The sequence below is a fragment of the Pinus tabuliformis genome, chromosome 9 (assembly GCF_031772625.1).
Source record: "Pinus tabuliformis cultivar Carrire ecotype Pingquan chromosome 9, CPIR1, whole genome shotgun sequence".
Taxonomy (NCBI): Eukaryota; Viridiplantae; Streptophyta; class Pinopsida; order Pinales; family Pinaceae; genus Pinus; species Pinus tabuliformis.
In genome coordinates this window covers 1,478,326,028-1,478,337,220 of record NC_142307.1, presented here as the reverse complement: position 1 = coordinate 1,478,337,220, position 11,193 = coordinate 1,478,326,028, and positions in this window count along the sequence as shown.

Sequence of the window (11,193 nt, the reverse complement as noted above, 5' to 3'; positions counted from 1 at the left end):
TATATTGTAAATTCCCTCCCCTAACATATCCCTCATGATGTTTCCCCTTGAAAACAGCATACTTCACAGCATTTTGCAGGCAGGGCAGCGGTCATTTTGACTTGTTTATTCCACCTTGCTCAATAACACCATGTCAACCACCGAGACTAATGAGCAAGGTGATGACCGGTCTTCTTCTACAGAGGTTGAGACACAGCAGAGGCCTTGTAAGGGTGGCAAAGGTGGTCATCATAGTGGTTACATGTTTGCAAGGCTAAAATGAAAATTCTCCAAAGGAAGCTGTCTGAGGCCCGGAAGAGGAAGAAAAGGACAAACCCACTCCGCATCTTGGCTGAGGCATCCCTCACTCATCATGGTACTGATCAGCCTTGATCTAGCACCAAAATGTGAAAATTTTGAAGATTTTTGAGCATTTTGAAAATTTTTGGTAAAATTACAGGTTTTTCCCAAGAAGTGGTCTCACCCCGGGTGAGACCAGTTTGAAGGGCTTCTCGGAATTTTGAAAACTTGGCATTTTTGGAAAGGGCATTCAAAAAGAAAAATTACCAATACTTGGGAGAAGCCTGATTTTGAGTTTTGAGCCTCCAAAAGCTCAAAATACACATAAAAAATGACTTTCTGCCCACTTTTTGAGTTGCAGAAAGTGACCTTGGGAGAAATGGTTTTTGAGGGGTCAAATCAACACCAAATTCAGAAATTCCACTTGGGATGGAAAGTAGACAGGCCAAGCTTTCCAATGAGCCATCTTGCACCGGATGTGGACCAGTGGAACCCACTCAAAAACAGCTGTAAAGGGGCGCGACCAGAACTTCCAGGGGCGCGACCAGAACTTCCAGATTTGCCAGAATTCACATTTTTGGTCAAAAAACACTGTTTTGACTATGGTTGACTATTTTTACTTGTAGATGAAGGATAAATGTAATATTTTCATGGCACTTTGGTAGTTTTTATCTTTCTTTACCCTTCTAGAAGCTTCCATGATGTAAAAAGTGAAAAATTAATGCATGGATGAGTTAGCTAAGTAATAGAGGCAAGTTGTTAGGCTGCCTATTTTCTAGTTCTTAGTTTAGAATTAGTTCAAACTGCTCCTAGGAAGCTGAGCTCGACCCCTAGAGGTGGGGAAAGGAGTTAGATGGTCTAGATGGTCTATATTATGCTCTCTCCTTCTCATTTTCATGGTTGGACTCTTGTGTAAGGAAGCTTCATTGTATATTGTGCATCTATTTCTACAATTGAAGGCAAGGAAAGCCAGGGTTTTACAAACATCTTTGAGGATTCTTGTGGATTGATGTGTTGATGGTGTGCTCTCTACATGTTCTTGTAAGTTTGTTTATGTGTTTCACATCTCTCTTATGCTTCTAAATTGGACAGATGAAGTGGTAAAGTTTGAACTCATGTTTTGACATGCTCAGCTTTTTAGTTTGTTCAATATTAATGTTTTCTACTGTCTAGAGAGGATTCGAATTGTGTGTTTGCCCTCTTTAGCTCCTCCTCTATCATCTCTGATCATCCATCTTAGATTAAGGCATCAGCACTCATTCCTACCTTGCCCCTTAGATCCCCCTGTGAAAACTGTGCTCAATCCCCGCACCTTGAATTGCACTTCCACCAATTGCCACCAAAAACCCCAAAAATCACTAAATCAACCCCCTTATCAATTTACTAGCCTAAAATCTTTATTATTAATTGGTCAGCCTAATCATATTGAAAGATCTATCGAATCTGACCCGAGAGAGCCTTCTCATACCTCGTAGGGCTAGCTACGAGGTGAAATGGTTTGATGTAGCCTTGAAGGTTTACCTTCCTCAGCCTAGGGTGAAATCTCAAGTGCTATTTTAGCGCTTGAGATTTCACCCTAGGCTGAGGAAGGTAAACCTTCAAGGCTACATCAAACCATTTCACCTCGTAGCTAGCCCTACGAGGTATGAGAAGGCTCTCTCGGGTCAGATTCGATAGATCTTTCAATATGATTAGGCTAACCAATTAAGAATAAGGATTTTAGGCTAGTAAATTGATAGGGGGTTTGGATTTAATGATTTTTGGGGTTTTTTAATGGAATGACGGGGCTTTTCTGGGCTACATGGGCAAAATCACAGCTTCAAACAGAAAAATATAATGACTACACAGGTTATCAATTGAGGCAAGGTAGGCATGCAATTTAACACCAAATCTGGTTTCAAATGGAATGGCAAGACTGGTGAGGAGCTAAGGAGGGCAGACAATAACTCTGAATCCTCCTTAAACAGTAGAAAACATCGAATGCGAACAAACTTATAGGAGGAGCATATAATACTATGAATTCCTACCTAATCACTTCATTTGTTCAGCTTGAAAGGGTCATGAAATGAAATGGAACATAACTGATTACATATGAGACAAAGGGAAAAACTTATGCTAAATCAACATACCACATGAATCTCAGCAAACAGAGCTGTGAAATTCCATTAAATTCTCTGTCATAAAACTGTACAATAAAAAGCTCTCTGCTTCTCCAGCAGCTCCCAGCGCTCAGAAAAAACTCTCCCTCCTTCCCTCTCTACCTTACAAATGATTTTGTTTTTTATACATTAAAAGAAATCTGTAAAGGAAAAAATGAATCGGTCTCCCTGGCAATCTTTTCAGATGGTTATACTCTTCTACAATCAAGAAAAGGTTTTGCCCGATCATCCACCTATCGAGAAAAACTTTGACGAACTGCTGGAAATCTGAGATGCTTGCATGAGGCAGGGTTTTGAACCAACTCTTAACTTCAACTTGCAAAGAAAGAGCAAAAAGCCTCATACTAACATCTTCATCATCAACTTCAAAAAGGTCAAGAAATAACTCAAAATTCTGCACATGTTGCTCAGCGTTGACATTCTTACATTCATCGTCAAACCTCGGCAAGTATAGATCATAATTTTTGGGGAAAGGATGAAGAAAAGAAGGTAAAACAAGAGGTTTATACCGATCTGGAATTTTACAAGGTATAGGGGTATGTACAGCAGGTATGGAATTAGTTTTGGTCACTTGAGGCTCATCAACTTGAAGATGGCCATCACAAAATTCAGAAAAAAGGTCTTGATCAAGCTCAAAGGTATGCAAATCTTTAGTACTCACAATCTTCGAAGGAAAAGAATTAACTGTAGGTCGAGGATCTCTTCTCAAATACAATATACTTTGCAAAGCCTTCTTGACATTCGTGGGAAAAGAGAAGAAATAATTTACGACAAGGAATAAAATATCTTGGATGAAATTCCAACTTGAATACCTGATCTTGCCATATTCTCCTTTCATGTTTCTGCTGGTCGGGATCATCCTCCAGTGGAGTCTTTAGATCTGATCTCGAAAAAGTTTTAGAGTCGCCAAGTGAATGATTTCAGCCTTGTCAGTGTCTGATCGTTGTTCACCATCAACAATCAGATCCGAACTTGATACATGTACTGGGGTAAAATTCAAATGAAGTGCTGTATTCACAAGCTCACGGAGATTGACTGAAGCAGCGTTTATCTACTTACGCTGATGTAAAACAAGAGTGTTTTCGAAGGCTTCTGGCGTAACTTCAGGCTCCGTCTAAGACTTATGAAACAAACACATCAACACACAAACAAGTTTGTTGTCCCCAGTATGGTCGCCACTATGTTAGCACTTGAGATTTCACCCTAGGCTGAGGAAGGTAAACCTTCAAGGCTACATCAAACCATTTCACCTCGTAGCTAGCCCTACGAGGTATGAGAAGGCTCTCTCGGGTCAGATTCGATAGATCTTTCAATATGATTAGGCTGACCAATTAATAATAAAGATTTTAGGCTAGTAAATTGATAAGGGGGTTGATTTAGTGATTTTTGGGGTTTTTGGTGGCAATTGGTGGAAGTGCAATTCAAGGTGCGGGGATTGAGCACAGTTTTCACAGGGGGATCTAAGGGGCAAGGTAGGAATGAGTGCTGATGCCTTAATCTGAGATGGATGATCAGAGATGATAGAGGAGGAGCTAAAGAGGGCAAACACACAATTCGAATCCTCTCTAGACAGTAGAAAACATTAATATTGAACAAACTAAAAAGCTGAGCATGTCAAAACATGAGTTCAAACTTTACCACTTCATCTGTCCAATTTAGAAGCATAAGAGAGATGTGAAACACATAAAAAAACTTACAAGAACATGTAGAGAGCACACCATCAACACATCAATCCACAAGAATCCTCAAAGATGTCTGTAAAACCCTGGCTTTCCTTGCCTTCAATTGCAGAAATAGATGCACAATATACAATGAAGCTTCCTTACACAAGAGTCCAACCATGAAAATGAGAAGGAGAGAGCATAATATAGACCATCTAGACCATCTAACTCCTTTCCCCACCTCTAGGGGTCGAGCTCAGCTTCCTAGGAGCAGTTTGAACTAATTCTAAACTAAGAACTAGAAAATAGGCAGCCTAACAACTTGCCTCTATTACTTAGCTAACTCATCCATGCATTAATTTTTCACTTTTTACATCATGGAAGCTTCTAGAAGGGTAAAGAAAGATAAAAACTACCAAAGTTCCATGAAAATATTACATTTATCCTTCATCTACAAGTAAAAATAGTCAACCATAGTCAAAACAGTGTTTTTTGACCAAAAATGTGAATTCTGGCAAATCTGGAAGTTCTGGTCGCGCCCCTAGAAGCTCTGGTCGCGCCCCTTTACAGCTGTTTTTGAGTGGGTTCCACTGGTCCACATCAGGTGCAAGATGGCTCATTGGAAAGCTTGGCCTGTCTACTTTCCATCCCAAGTGGAATTTCTGAATTTGGTGTTGATTTGACCCCTCAAAAACTATTTCTCCCAAGGTCACTTTCTGCAACTCAAAAAGTGGGCAGAAAGTCATTTTTTATGTGTATTTTGAGCTTTTGGAGGCTCAAAACTCAAAATCAGGCTTCTCCCAAGTATTGGTAATTTTTCTTTTTGAATGCCCTTTCCAAAAATGCCAAGTTTTCAAAATTCCGAGCAGCCCTTCAAACTGGTCTCACCCGGGGTGAGACCACTTCTTGGGAAAAACCTGTAATTTTACCAAAAATTTTCAAAATGCTCAAAAATCTTCAAAATTTTCACATTTTGGTGCTAGATCAAGGCTGATCAGTACCATGATGAGTGAGGGATGCCTCAGCCAAGATGCGGAGTGGGTTTGTCCTTTTCTTCCTCTTCCGGGCCTCAGACAGCTTCCTTTGGAGAATTTTCATTTTAGCCTTGCAAACATGTAACCACTATGATGACCACCTTTGCCACCCTTACAAGGCCTCTGCTGTGTCTCAACCTCTGTAGAAGAAGACCGGTCATCACCTTGCTCATTAGTCTCGGTGGTTGACATGGTGTTATTGAGCAAGGTGGAATAAACAAGTCAAAATGACCGCTGCCCTGCCTGCAAAATGCTGTGAAGTATGCTGTTTTCAAGGGGAAACATCATGAGGGATATGTTAGGGGAGGGAATTTACAATATAGGAAAGGGAAAAAATATATATATAAGCAGGGAATTCTGAAGGAAAACATCACATAATGCTAAACATGTCATTCCATCTCTCACCATTTGCAAATCAATACTTTATTTAGGGAAACTGTGTTTTTTAAGCACCAAGGGAAAGAACAATGAAAATCTTCATCATGGAGGGAATGATGTCATGTGAGTTAGGGAGATAGGGTAGCATCAACTATGTACAAGTAACAGGCTGCTCATTTCATTTTGCTTTGAATGTCATTTAAGAGAATACTCTGTTTTTTCATGACTTTAGAATGGCCATTTGATGCTTTGGAAAACAGGGATTTAGGGTATTTGATTGCAAGAGGAAGGGAAGGGGATTGCTATGATTATGTTACAATGGAAGGGAGAGGGAATTGGTAACTTGGGAATTAGGGAAAAGAGAGGATATTAGGAATTAGGTTTGGGGGGACAGTGAAACCCTTTTAATAATCACTGCCAACTAATTTTCGTAACAGCAATTCATTTAGGACAGTGGCAGCTTCATCATGCTTTTACCATGGGGAATTAGGGTTTGACTATGTGCTTTGATCATAGGGAGGGACATTCAATTGCCTGGGGAGTTTAACTGAAGGGACAAGCAATTGAATTGGGGTTTACATAGGGAAATAGGTAGGGAAAAACAGAGTTTTGAGAAAGGGGATGAAAACCATGCTAATACAAAACCCTAACACAGCAAGACTGCTTCTTTTGATAACTATGCAACTGTACATTTAAATGAATTTTGTCATGACTATATTCAGCTTTCAAGTCCTTGACATCATACAGCAAGATGACATTTTCTTTATTTTTTTCTAAGGCTATGCAAGTAACAATTTTTACTGTTTTTACAATTCTTGTGTGCATGCCTTGTCATCACTTTTCTTTTTGTTTTTTTTTTTTACATTGTTTTCTTTTCATTCTTTTGCTGTGCATTTCATATGTAAATTTGCTGTATATACTAGTGTAGGGTTTGAACATGACACATGGGGGGAAACTAGGGTTTTGAAATGGTTTAGAAGGGGTTAGGGTTTCATAGGATTGGGGGTAGGGTTTGAGCTTTTCTTGCAAATGAGATTAATGAAAATGACATGTTATCATATGTAATTTAACTTTGGGAAAATGAATGGAGGGACTAGGAAAAAGTTGCCTTGAAAAACAACAAACAGTCAAACATATGCATGCAAAACATCAAGTCAATTCAACCTATCTTCTACGGATTCTTGGCATAAAATCATCATCATAATCTTCTTTTGTAACCTCAACACCATCACACAACACGTGGAATAGGCATACCTTTAAAAATTTGAGTGAATTTGAGTGAATTTGAGCGTTTGGGAGAGTTTCAAGGCGGGCAGACTTTTTGGTCACGCACGCCCTCAGAATGGTCGCGCCCCTTTGTTTGGTCGCGCCCGTGTTATTTAACACTGCGCTTTGGCCTCCGTTTGGTCGCGCGCACCCAGGTGGTCGCACACCTGTCCAGAATGATCGCGCACCACTTCTAACCTTGAAACTTGCAGAAACTTGCCCGAATTGCCTCCTTTTGCCTCTAACACAAATTTTTTGACTTTCAAATGCACAATAAGAGTGAATTGAGAGGGAAATTAGCTTTTATAGGGTCACTTTAAAAAAAATTTAACTTTAGAACCCACTTTCTAATGTTTTCAACTTGCTTTGCTTTTTAACACTGTTTAGAGTCTTTTTGTCCTGAAATGAGCTCTCTTGATGCGTTTGACTCCGTTCTTTTTGCAGGTTGACCGCCTGATGGACTGTAGTGAAGGAACCAGGGTTGTTGCCGGCACTTTTACAAATTTTTGAAAATTTCTTTATTTTTACAAATTCCTCATGACCTTGGATTTAAAAACAGGGTTTTTTAAATCCAAGGCATAAAATGAACTGTAGCTGATGAAAATAACAATGAAACATATGTACATACATCCTTCTGGCTTGCTGGGCACTCACTGAACTTGACTCATTACCTTGAAATCATTTTGACTCAAAACCCTAGACCTAAGACCATGGGATCTCAAGACAAAACATAAGAACAAGCATGACTCAATTACATTGTTGTATGACCTGATCCAGCAAAGCCAAGAAGGGAACAAAGACCAGCTCCTCCATTCAGTGTTATGACATGCCTAGTGGGATGCAAAACTGACACTGATGAGACACCTATAAATGCATATGCAAAGAGTTATTGATCACTGATGGAGGGCTCAAGACCGACACTAACAGGGTATACCCTCTTTACATTTTTTAAATTTTTTGATTTTTTGAAAATATGGAAAACCTTTGCAACAAGGAAAGGTATGAACATATTCATAGCTCATCAGGTCAATCATGAAATATGACACCTATTGGTATAGGAACATAACACTGGCTCCACTTGGGGATGGCTTTTCTTGGTGGAAAGTCAAGAATAGTAGGTCAGATGGCCTTCGAATGATTTTGACTGAACTATGGAATCTTCTTCTACTTGTTGCTTTATTGTATGTATGATAGTGACACTTCTGACGCTTAGGGCCTTCTCTTTGGGCTTCAACTCCAACAAATTACTATCCAATCAAACTATAACAATACAAAGGATATAGTATGTACATGTAAACAATCAGGATACATTAATAAGTGGAATCAAAGTAATGTTTCAACATCCGACCATTGACTGGTCCTTCTTCTGCTTCTGTGCCATCCAAGCTTTTTAGAAAAAATGTGTTGTTTCCTTGTAGGGCATAGATAATATAAGGTCCCTTCCATAGGAAGTCAAACTTCCCATGTTTTCCCTTATCCTCTCTCCTGGAATCCCATCTTAACACTTTGTCTCCAAGGTAGAAGTCATCTGCCCTTTTGTCAAATATCTTCTTGAGTTTCTCATGTAACACTTGGGATCTTTGGTACACTTCTTCTCTGGTCTGCTGCAGATTGATGGTCTGGTTTATCCTCCTTTGAATATCATTAGGTTCCACCTGAGCTTCTTGAAGTAATTTCATTACAGGAACTCCTAATGATGAAGGAAATACAACCTCCATGCCATAGACTAACTCATAAGGACTGGTGCCAATGGATTTTTTGGTTGTAAGTCTGTCTGCCCATAGTGCATTCATCAGTTTTTTGTGCCAATTTTTCTTGTTCTCCAATATTTTTTTAATGATATTAATGAGGCTCTTGTTGGAAGATTCAGCCAGTCCATTTGCTTGAGGGTAATAGGCTGTGGAATGGCCTAAGGTGATATGGTACTTGTTACAGAAACTTATCATTTTCGTGGATTTGAAGGCAGCAACATTGTCAGTTATGATTTTATCAGGACAACCAAATCTAGACAGTATTCTGGTTTCTAGGAATCCTATGATCACTGTATCATTGGCTTGTCTGGAAGGAATGGCTTCTATCCATTTGGTGAAATAGTCTGTGGCAGTGAGAATCCATTTGTGTTGGCCAGAAGAGGGAGGATGGATTTCTCCAATGAAGTCGAGGCCCCATTGTTGGAAGGGTTTTTCAGTGGAAATTGGTTTAAGGGGTAAAGGTAACAGTTTTCTCTTGCCTTCAAAAATTTGACATTTATGGCAAGCAGTGACAAATTTCTTTACATCAGTGAACAAGGTTGGCCAATAGAATCCAACCCTTAGGATCTTGTCTGCAGTTGATTTCCAGTAAAGGTGTCCACCACAGTCTCCTGCATGAAATTCTTGGAGAGCCTTGTCAGCTTCTTTTTTTAGTAAACAATTCAATAAAATTCCTTCATGATTTTTCCAAAAAAGAGCATTATCTAAAATACAAAACTTTGAAGCTTTCATCTTTAAAAACCTTTTCTTTGTTCTGGATAACCCTGGAGGAGCCTGCAGGTTTAGTAACACATAAATTACATCAGCATACCAAGGTGAATCTAAGAAGGCCTGGCTGATTTGTGGAGTTGCCATCTCCTATTCGTTATCCAGTTCATTAATGTCCAGGGCTTGACAATTTGTTTATATCATGAGTTTGGCCAATCCCTGTCCTTTTATTAGCTTTGTAGGTTTTATTTCAATATCATACTCTAATATGGTAGCAATCCATTTACCTCTTTTGCCCTCAATTCCATCTTGGGTTAATATGTCTTTGACAACAGCATTCGGTACATAGGCTAGCACATGAGAGTATAATATATAGACTTTGGAGTCTTTAATGACTTTTACAAGTGTAAAAGCTTGTTTTTCCATGATTTTGTATTTTAATGATGCATCCCTGAATGCTTTACTAAAAAAGGCTATGGGTTTCTCACATCCTTGATCATCCTTTTGTAATAAAACAACTGCTATAATGTGTTCTGATGCAAATGAAAATATTATGAAGTCTCTATCAAATTGTGGACTAGTAAGGACCAGTGTTCTAGTTAAAGCCATTTTAATTTCTTCAAATGCTTGTTTGGCTTCTACTGTCCATTTAATACTTGAATCCTTTTTTAACATATCATTAAGCAATCTAATTAGTTCAGCTAAGTTAGATATGAATCTTCTCAAAAAAATTATCTTTCCTAAGAAAGCTTGAAGTTCTTTGACATTTCTAGGGTGAGGTATTTGCAGAATAGCTTCTATTCTAGCAGGATCAATTCGAATGCCATATTTGGAAATGATATGGCCCAAAAGTTTACCTTCCTCTAGACCAAACAAGGACTTCTTTGGATTTAAAAAGATACCATATTTTCTGCATTTTAGGAATACTTGTCTAAGATGATCCAAATGCTGCTGATCTGATTTAGAAAAAATAGTTAAGTCATCTAGATATATAACCAAAAAATCATGAATTTCTTTTGCAAATGCTATGTCCATTGCTCTTTGGAAGGTTGCTCCTGCATTTTTAAGTCCAAATGGCATTTTGATGTACATGAATGTGCCCCATGGTGTTGTAAAAGCAGTTTTTTCCTGGTCATCAAGATGAACCAGAATCTGGTTATACCCTGAGAACCCATCTAAAAGTGAAATCCTAGAAGCACCTACTACCCTTTGTAAAATATGATCCATCTTGGGTAAAGGGTAATTATCCTTCAAAGAAACCTTATTTACATTTCTTAAATCAACACATAATCTAATTTCTCCAGTTTTCTTCCTAGTAGGTACTAGATTAGACACCCACTCTGAAAACCTAATAGGAGCAATTATCCCTGCTTCATACATACGTTTGATTTCTTTTTCAATTAATGGTAGCAGTACAGGGTTAATTCTTCTGAGTTTTTGTTTGAATGGTTTCTGATTTTCTTTCAAAGGTATTGTATGCTGAATTATAGAGGTATCATATGATTTCAAGTCCTCATAGCTCCAGGCAAAGACATCCTGGAATTCTCTCATTATTTCGACATATTTTAGTTTTTGGTCAGGAGGCAAAGATTTAGATAACTTTATCATTTTTGGATTTTCTTCAGTCCCCAGGTTATATTCCTCAATATTTGCTTTTAATGGTATCAACTTAGGTTTCTTTGGAATATCATTGGAATCAAAGAGGTCTTCCAGAGGAGTTAATCCTTTAGGAAAATGATTGTCTTTTTAATTAATGATTTCAAATTCTCCTTCAATAATCTCATCAATATCCATTTGTTTAAGGTCCTGCATTTATTCGTTGGTGAACTTTGTGGGATGAAGAATTTGAATTGCACTCTCTTCTGAAATATCTATTTCTACCTCATTTGTTTGATCAAATTCAAAAATTGTATCTACATCTATGTGACTGTTAGAAAATTCTTCATCTAAAGTCAAG